This window comes from Cephus cinctus, unplaced genomic scaffold, assembly GCF_000341935.2.
Source record: "Cephus cinctus unplaced genomic scaffold, Ccin1 Ccin1_scaffold1056, whole genome shotgun sequence".
NCBI classification, from domain to species: domain Eukaryota; kingdom Metazoa; phylum Arthropoda; class Insecta; order Hymenoptera; family Cephidae; genus Cephus; species Cephus cinctus.
In genome coordinates this window covers 8,796-17,934 of record NW_014333580.1, presented here as the reverse complement: position 1 = coordinate 17,934, position 9,139 = coordinate 8,796, and positions in this window count along the sequence as shown.

Here is a 9,139-nt window from a genome sequence, read left to right as displayed (position 1 = left end):
CCACAATACAGCAGATTGCACAATGCGTCCGAAGACCGTGGTCCAGTTGAAGGTTAGGACGATAATTCTTCGGGACCCACAGGTGATCACGATGATCCCCGTTCGCCGAGTCACAATTATCTTTGGGTGGGGATGAGAGTGCTATCACCACAATACAGCAGAATGCAGAATGGGTCCGAAGACTGTGATGTAGCTGAGGTGTGGAGAGTGAGGATTCAGGACCCACAGATGGTCACAATAACCCACGTTCGCTGAATCAGTCACTGTAGGAAAGGATGAGCTAGTGCCACAATACAGCAGAGTGCACAATGCGTCCGAAGACTGTGGTCCAGCGGAAAATAGGTGTTGTAAAGATCAGAACCCACAGATGGTCACAATGACCTCCGTTCGCTGTATCTTCACTTCGGAAGGGTTTTTGGTGATGTGAGTTCTGGAGCGCTACGGCAGGAATTCTTTTTGAGGAGTGCAGGCTTCTTAATAATTGAACTTTTTATAGCTTCTACTGCTTCTTGTCGTCTAGTGATGTACAAGTGTCTAGTTGATTCGTCTAGAGGAACACGACTGAATCGAGTGATCGACTGAATCCAGTGAGTTCCTATCGAGGAAGCCGCTGCTTATATCCTCGGTAGGAATACGTTAAAACTAGTGGGGATAACGATTTTTATCCACCCGAGGTGTTAACGTCACTTTTTGGATCTACTATTTTGATTTGATTATTTGATTTGACTAATTGGATTACCGGTTTCTTCAAGTACCGGCTTACTGGTATTTCTATTGTCTTCGGCGCGTGCCTGCTTTTAGCGTCTGGGCACTTGTTTGTTTTGATTTTAGTCTGTCGACTGTATTTCGGATTCTAGGAATATTAAAAGTAATAGTTTCTAATATTATATCCTCATGACTGTCGCTGTGACTAGATTCAAGGGAATTATGCAATATTAGAGAATTAAAGGGTCCTATATTCTCTTTCCTTTATCGGCGTCGCTGTGAGAGGTCGATAGGATTATTGAGGAATTCTAGGATTTGAGGAGTTCTCTCAGATACTGTTATGCACATCCACAGTGCGCTATGCACTCTTATGTGGGGCTCTTGACGTATCCATCATCGAGAATGATGATTGGGAAGGAAAAAGGATAAAGGATAGGGTGGTATAAGGTCGGAACGTTACAATACTTATAATGAAATTAATATAATTGTTACACTAATGCATATTTTCATGACTATTATTATAATTTGAAACAAATTCATACGTAAAATGTATAAAAATATTTATGAAAAAAAAAGTTCATGAGCAGAGGCTCGAACTTTGGCTTACCAAGGTGCCGGGCGTGGAAGTCCAGGGTGTCCAGGCATTCCGCTTCGCAGTTTCCTGTTTGTAGGTGCCGGGCGTGGAATTCCAGGGTGTCCAGGTATTCCGCTCCGTAGTTTCCTGTTTCCAGGTGTTGGATGTGGAAGTCCAGGGTATCCAGATATTCCGCTCTGCAGTTTCCTGTTTCTAGGTGCCGGTCGTGGGAGTCCAGGGTGTCCAGGTATTCCGCTCCGCAGTTTCCTGTTTCTAGGTGCTGGATGTAAAAGTCCAGGGTGTCCAGGTATTCCGCTCCGTAGTTTCCTGTGTCCAGGTGTTGGATATGGAAGTCCAGGGTGTCCAGGTATTCCGCTTCGTAGTTTCCTGTTTCTAGGTGCCGGGCATGGAAGTTCAGGGCGTCCGGGTGTTCCGCTCTGTAGCTTCTTGTATCCAGGTGTCGGACGTAGAAGTCCAGAGTGTACAGAAAAGTGTGCAACGAGCAACGCTTCGACGTTGCGCTCACACCATAGTATCCTCTCTGTTGTTCGTATAACGTTTTCACTACTCTTTTACATTATTACTCCTTCTCGTAATTGATTATGATTAATTGGTCATTTAATAATTAATAAAACTTTAGGTGATTCCTTATCGCGTACTACTTGGCGGGTCCGTGCCAGGATTTAGAAAAAGTACTTACTTTGAACGTAGTATTGATAGTATCCTAAAACCATATGTTTGTTATTAAGCTTTTACCGTGATTATTTTTGACGAGTTATTGTCAATATGCTCTATATAGAAATTTGACATTGGTTTTGAGTTTGATGACTGTTATAATGAACGCAAATTATCAGGAAATGCATGGACCCCTCAAATAGTACTCGATAAGGAATCACCTAACGTTTTATTAATTGTTAAATTACAATTAAATCATAATCAACTACGGGAAGCAGTAGTAATGTAAAAGTGTAGAAAAAACGTTATAGGAAACTTTGAAAATACAATTAAAGTGATGGGTCAGTGCTAGATCATATAAACTGGCAAACATTAGTGACTTATGTATTTGGCCTCAATAATCTGATATCAATACTTTTTATTAGAGGAATACACAGCACTCCTGTACTTGGCGTAGTTTTTTACACGTAAGTGTTTTTTGGGGGATTCTATTTGACTGTAAGCATTTTGGTGGTAATGCACGAGAATAGAAGAGAACTACAAATGACGTGACTGTGGGACGAGAATCAAGGGCGGCCATCTAAAACATTAAATGTCTATTGATTAAATAAACAGTAATATATTAGTAGTGTATTCTTTCAGCGAATTAATATACATATAACATAATTGTAGTTTTGAACAGTTCGATTTTTGTAAAAGTTATTTTTTTTTTTATTACCTTCCTATACCTTCCGTACATCTTTCCGTATATTGTAGCTTCCTGAATTTTAGGAAGCTAAATGGTAGTCTTCAAATTCTATATATTCCGCATTGTAATTTTGCAGTTTTGCGTTTCCTCGTTGCACTCTTCGAATTCTGAGTGTATTTAGGACTAGAGTGGGGTATATGCGGACTTGGAAGAATAAAACGATAAACATCAAGACTTCGAAAACCATAATGAGAATACCCAGTAGTCTAAAGGACAACAATGACGAAAATGTAGATACTTAATATTAGAATGATTTATATGACAAATAAGAATACATAAAATATTTTAATTCATATACTTCTATTTGTTAATAACACGCATTGTATCATGCTTCACAAGAGTACTAAGTACTAAGAATTTGAATTACAATAATACGCCATCTAAGAGAGGCTACAAATCCGTTAAATGCAATGTAATATTATATAATTGTATTAATAGATAATAACATAAATCGTCGATAAACTAGGTAATGGATTAACATAGCTAGAAACATAGCAACAGTCTAAATATTGGGCAAAATAAATGAATGTCGGTGAACGAGACTTCTATACACCAGATGTGGGATACGGAAGATCAAGGACGCATGGAGGAAAGTTTTTCTGTACATTTTCGTGCACCTGCACGGAGCTCTTTGCCGTGGTGTTCTTAATACAGATGTCCCTCGATCATGTTCTTGAATTCCTGTTGTTCCTCGCCCTTAATTACTCCCTTCCTTTTTCCGGTATTTTTCCCGGGATTTTTTCAGGTACCTTTACCGGGACTTTTGCCGGGACTTTTTCCGGTACTTTTTCAGGGATTTTTTCCGGTACATCTTCCGGGACTTTTTACCAAATTTTACCCTATACGTTCTTTCGTTCTTCTTACGACAAGTCTGCATGTGCGTTTCTCTGTATCTGCACGGAGCTCTTTACCGTGGGCTACATAGTAGCTCATGAGGATCTACTTCAATTCTAAATACAATATTTAAGATACAAATTGCTTTACTTCGAGTTCCTCATCCTAATCTTCATAATTTCAGAAAACCTCGCAATAACCTTGGCAGATTTTGTATGCTGCTCGCCATTGCTCTTGATCGTACATTTCATTGTTCTTCCATATTTTTTCCACATTATCTATCGATTTTGGACGAGTGCATTTTCGTAATATTCGGAGTCTTGCAGTTCCTCGACGTAGTGCTGGAAGACTCAGGGTACCTCGCTATCATCCTGGCAGTTTCTGTGCTACTAGCCGTTGCCGTTGATCGTTCATTTTCCTGTAGTTCCTCCCGTACGGGATAACGTACGTTATCTTGTGCATTATTCTCGGTCCTGGACGAGTTCACTTTCATAATGTTTGGAGTCCTGCAGTTCCTCGGCGTAGTGCTGAGAGATTCAGAGTGAAAATCTTTCACTTTTCCTTTACTTTTCCGTCACTTTTACTTCACTTTTCCTTCACTTTTGCGTCACTTTTGCGTTACTTTTGCGTCACTTTTGTGTCACTTTTCCTTCACTTTTCCGTCATATTTGCTACACTTTTTCGTCACTTTTGCTTCACGTTTCCTTTACTTTTCCGTCACTTTTCTTTCACTTTTCCGTCACTTTTCTTTCATTTTTCCGTCACTTTTGCTACACTTTTCCTTGACTTCCAGCGTACAAGTTACGGCATATTTATCAATATCTGGGTATACGTAATACTAAAAAATGTTATTAAAAAAATAAATACTACGACACGTATCACCTTTTTTGGTCCTTTGGATGCCCACACAAAATTGCAGATTTCGCAGCTTTCAGTGTGCAGGTTACAGGATAGGCATCGATGCTGGATACTGTTGAAAATAATCCTAAGGTGCGTCATGTATAAGAAATTGGATTCTGGGGTTTACAGGAAACGGAAGCGGAACAGAACGAATCGGCAAGATTTTCAAAGTGGTAGAGGATGGATGGGATAGGATCGTCGGATTTATCGGAATCGGCAGGTCGGAATCGCCATAGGTTGCGCGCAAAGTCTATCGCCATTCCGAAACTTTTAATCGCGTCTAGACCCAGTAGGCAGGGTACGTTCAGCGTCGGTAGCCGGCGGACCTTGATCGTGTCGGTTCGATCTTGAATGGTGACGGTTAAGTCAGTTTTCCCATCGGCTTTTCCACGTGAGCCATCGGCGGATACTACCACGCTCGAGGGAGTTTCGCGGATAACGCACTTGAGCTCTTTAACAAGAGCGATTCCTTCGGGCCCTAAATAGGTGCGAGAGGAGCCCGAGTAAACTAACGCTAGGAGTGGTCGGTTCTGAATGAGAATGGTTACGGATAGGCGATCTTCGGAACGCGTACTGAAGACGGGATCGCAGGATTCCGGAATAAATAATTCGGATATGTTAGTAGTCGCGGAAGATGTCGAACCATTCGCGGAAGTAGGGTTAGGCGGTTGGACCCTAGTCGTCTGATCCCCTACTTTCCCGAACAGTTCGGGCACTGCGCGGATGTATACCCGGGGTTACCACAGCGATAGCAGAATACTTGTCGCGCGTAACTGCAATCGTTATGGCGGTGGCCGAGCTGATTACAGTTCCAACATTTAAAATTGTTGGTTCGAGTGGATGGTGCATTCGCGACATTATTTTCGGTGTTCGCGGCGGCGACGTCCTCCTCAGCAGCGGCTACAGGTTGTGCAGGAGCTGACGAAGTGGAGGGCACATTCGGACGACGTGCATTAGGGTGACGCACAGGAGGAGCACGACTACGGTTTCTCGGAGGCCGCGGGAGCGCTGATGGGCGAGGTTGGCTGGCTGGAGATGGAAGGCCAGAATGTGACGGAACGGGATAAGGATACGGCGGAAACGGATAGCCATAAGGCGGTATCATCGGAAAGTAGGGCGGATAGCCATAGGGAGCATAGGCAGGTGAATTCGGCACGGACGAGTGGGCAGGAAGATTAGGAACGGAAGGATGAATCCCAATAGCTGCGGTGCTAGTTGGGTTCTCCGGGACGGGAGGGGAACGAACAGTAGAGGTAGGATAGTTCTGCGGAGGAGTCTTATTCTTTTTCGGCCACGTCGCGGTTGTAGTATTCGCGGTTGTAGTGGTTGCCGCGATATCCTCCTCAGGAGATTCCTCGGCTTCGTCGACGGCGGCGACGCCTGGTCGGTTTGGTGGGACACGGCACGATAGTACTATTTTCGATCCTCGGTATGCCAGATCGGGAGCAACACACTGTTCCATCGGGACCGGTGGCAATTCGCGCCGCTGAGAGTTAACAATCGCGTCATATTCCCTAATCAGTCGCTCGAGATCGTCGAGATCTAGATAGTCGAAGGGACGAATATACTGTCGGTATTCATCGCGAAGTCCGGAATGCGCGAGTCGACGCTCCTCTTCGTTAGTTAGAGGCGGAATAATTCTCGCGAACAAGACGCGCAGCTTGGTTAAATATTCGAGGGGGCTTACCTTTGGCCCTTGTATCCTGCGGCGAGCTTTTTCGCGTAACCGATCCTGATAGTCCTCACGACAGTAGCGTTTTCGGAAGTCGTACGCGAATTCGTTCCATGATTCCCAATGTCGGTGTTGTAATCGGAACCACGGGACCGCTTTTTCGATGAGCAGAAACGGAAGGCAAAATAAAAGATCTTGGTCAGTGAGTCGCGATCGCGCGTGACAATCATCGATCCACATTAGAAAAACGTCGGCGTTAGAGTCGGCTTTTCCGTTGAACCGCAGGTTCCATTTACTGACGAAATCCCACTCGTTCCATCCGTACGGGTTGTCAGGTTCGTATCGTCGGTAGCTGTCAAGACGTTGTAGCTTCGACGCGTGCTCGGGTGGCTGGATCGGCGATTGTTGAAGGTTAGGAAGCGTACGCCCAGGCGGCGGGTGAGCTACGGTGGAATACGGATTTTGGCGGATCGGAGATGGCAGAGGGATACTCGCGGCGGTGTCCGTTGAAATTCCGCGGTCAGCGGTGGGTTCGTGATCCCTCGAAGGATCCGAAGGAGCGTCGGCGGGGTCTCATTCCGTTAGAGGAATCTGGGTGTTCAGATCGGACATGTCGGATGTAGTATAAACCGTATTTAGGTAATCCACTAAGCGGGCGCGACGGTCAGGAAGAGTGCCTCGCGAATCGAGTTGAAAATAATTCAGCCAATAGTCTAGCGCGCGAGGTAATAGCGAGTATGCCCAAGACGAATGGGAATACGAATCGGACATATACTAGTGCACGAGGGCGAAAAAGAAAAGGAATGGAAAACTAATTTAAAAGAATTAAAAGAAAGGATACGGAATATAGAAAATATTGACGGCAACGGAATACAGGGAATTTAGTATAACGGTTAGTAGACAGTCGAACCAGAGGATTATATTCAGTCCGCAACCTAGCAGTAACGGTACGAGAAAAAAGCAAAACAAAGGATTAGTCGCCAAGACGGGTAGTTGCGCGGTCGACTATTCAAACGCAAATATCGGAATCGTCCAAACTATGCTGAAGAAATTCGAGAATATTTTAAATTAGCTCCTAGGTGCGCAACAAATAGCTAACGTTAACTTCATCCACGAAAGTTTCTCAAAGATCCCGATAACTTTCGCAAACACAACCCAGCGAAACGATACTAACGATATTAAGCTGAAACAGAATGACGAAATGCCAAATATGATTCTAATCGAATTTAAAAATTTCTAATCCTCAAATAAATTTCCTAAAGCCTTGGCTAGCTCGTGAGGTGAGTCAAACAGAGACGATATAAAGAAAAGGGTGGATTCGGTTCGGTACCTCTCGGGCCCCACGTTGGGCGCCAAATATGTGACGATAGTCGTAAATGGCCAACAACATAGAGGCTTTCTTAAACGGGGCAAAGGATGCTCAGAACACGTTAAGCGAAAAGAAGCGAAAAAAAAGGAAAGTGTGAGTTCGACCTATGCCTCTCGGGCCCCACGTTGGGCGCCAAATTTGCGACGATATTCTCGGTCGTCGATAAAATGGAACTCTACCAAACGGAAATCGGGAGCGCAAGTGGTCTCGGCAAACTCGAAAAGGTTGTTGGGCGCCAGGTACCCTCAAAGGAGCACTCCGGAGCTCTAGGCTCGTTGTCGATACCATAAAGATCGCGAGAGTAAATTGGTCAGGGGTAACTGATTGCCACCAGGCAAACTATATTTAAAGATGCCACCAGGCGAACTAAACCTAAAGATGCCACCAGGCGAACTAAATCTAAGGGCACCACGGCCACTCAAAACGGATAGGGGCACCACGGCGAAGAAAAAGAATATAAAACGAAACTAAACCTAAAGGTTACCCGGAACTCGAAAGATCGTACTAAAGTCGACCACATTACGTCCCACGGTACGGAAAAGGTAAGGAAGGGAAGAACTCGGCCAAGAACTTATAGGAAAGAGATGCGAAAAACTACAAGAAAAATAATCAAAATTAATTCGTTAACGCGCCAGAGCTGTATTAAGCGGAACAAAAGTCCCAAATAATCAATAGACGCAATAGCCAAATTACAAAAGCATTAACTCAGGCATTACTGAAGGTGCGAGCGAAAGCCAAGCATAGGTTTACAAAAATCATGAAATTAATTAACAATGATTGGTATCTAAAATCGGAAGCTATACAATGCAAAAGAAATAAGAATTACAGTAGTATAAGTTTGGGGGTTCTGGATATAGATTCCTGCACCGACATAATACCGACACTCCAGAGCCTTCGAAGGTGGGTGTCCGTGCTAAGTTGCCGTCGTGAGCTCTACGATTTCTGAAAGTGACGTCATCAGGACCCTCGATTCCAAGAATTTTTGCTCGATTCCGAGAATTTTGCGTCACATTCCGGGAATTTGGCGCTCGATTCTAGGAATTACGCACGATCGAGAACCTTCTACAACATTCTAGAACCTTCTAGAACCTTCTAGAACATTCTGGAAGCTTCGACGGTTCGTGCCCATCCCCCAGCCTCGTGCGAGAGCACCGGCGAGTTCAAAGTCATCCATGTATCGGTTGTTCTAATGCGCAATATCGAACGTTATCTCGCAGAGTCGTGCGTCGAGAATGCGGTCCCTCATCCCCTCGAAGTATCAAATTACTCGTAAGCGCGCGACGCAACTTCGTCGTCGTCGTCGGAGGGCTAAGAAATATTCCGGAAGATGCATTAACCTTGACATCGAATCTCTGTAGGCGATTCGATTCCTTGAAATCTGCGAAACCTTCCATCCCCATTTTAACTCTTGAGAGTTTCCTATAAAAGGAGGAGCTGAACGTACCTTCGTTAGTTTGCTGCAACAATTTGGCTGATACCGCATAAGAGGAAACAACGTGAGTTCGAGTACAGTTACTGTTAAGGAATATCACAGAAGTCAAACAGTTGATCGAAGCTAGAAGAGGTCGTAAAAATCTCCTAATAAATTTGAAGAAATTCGATATTAATTGAACGCAATGGACTTCTCGACAATTAACAAAGTGGCTCGTTTGGACTCATTTC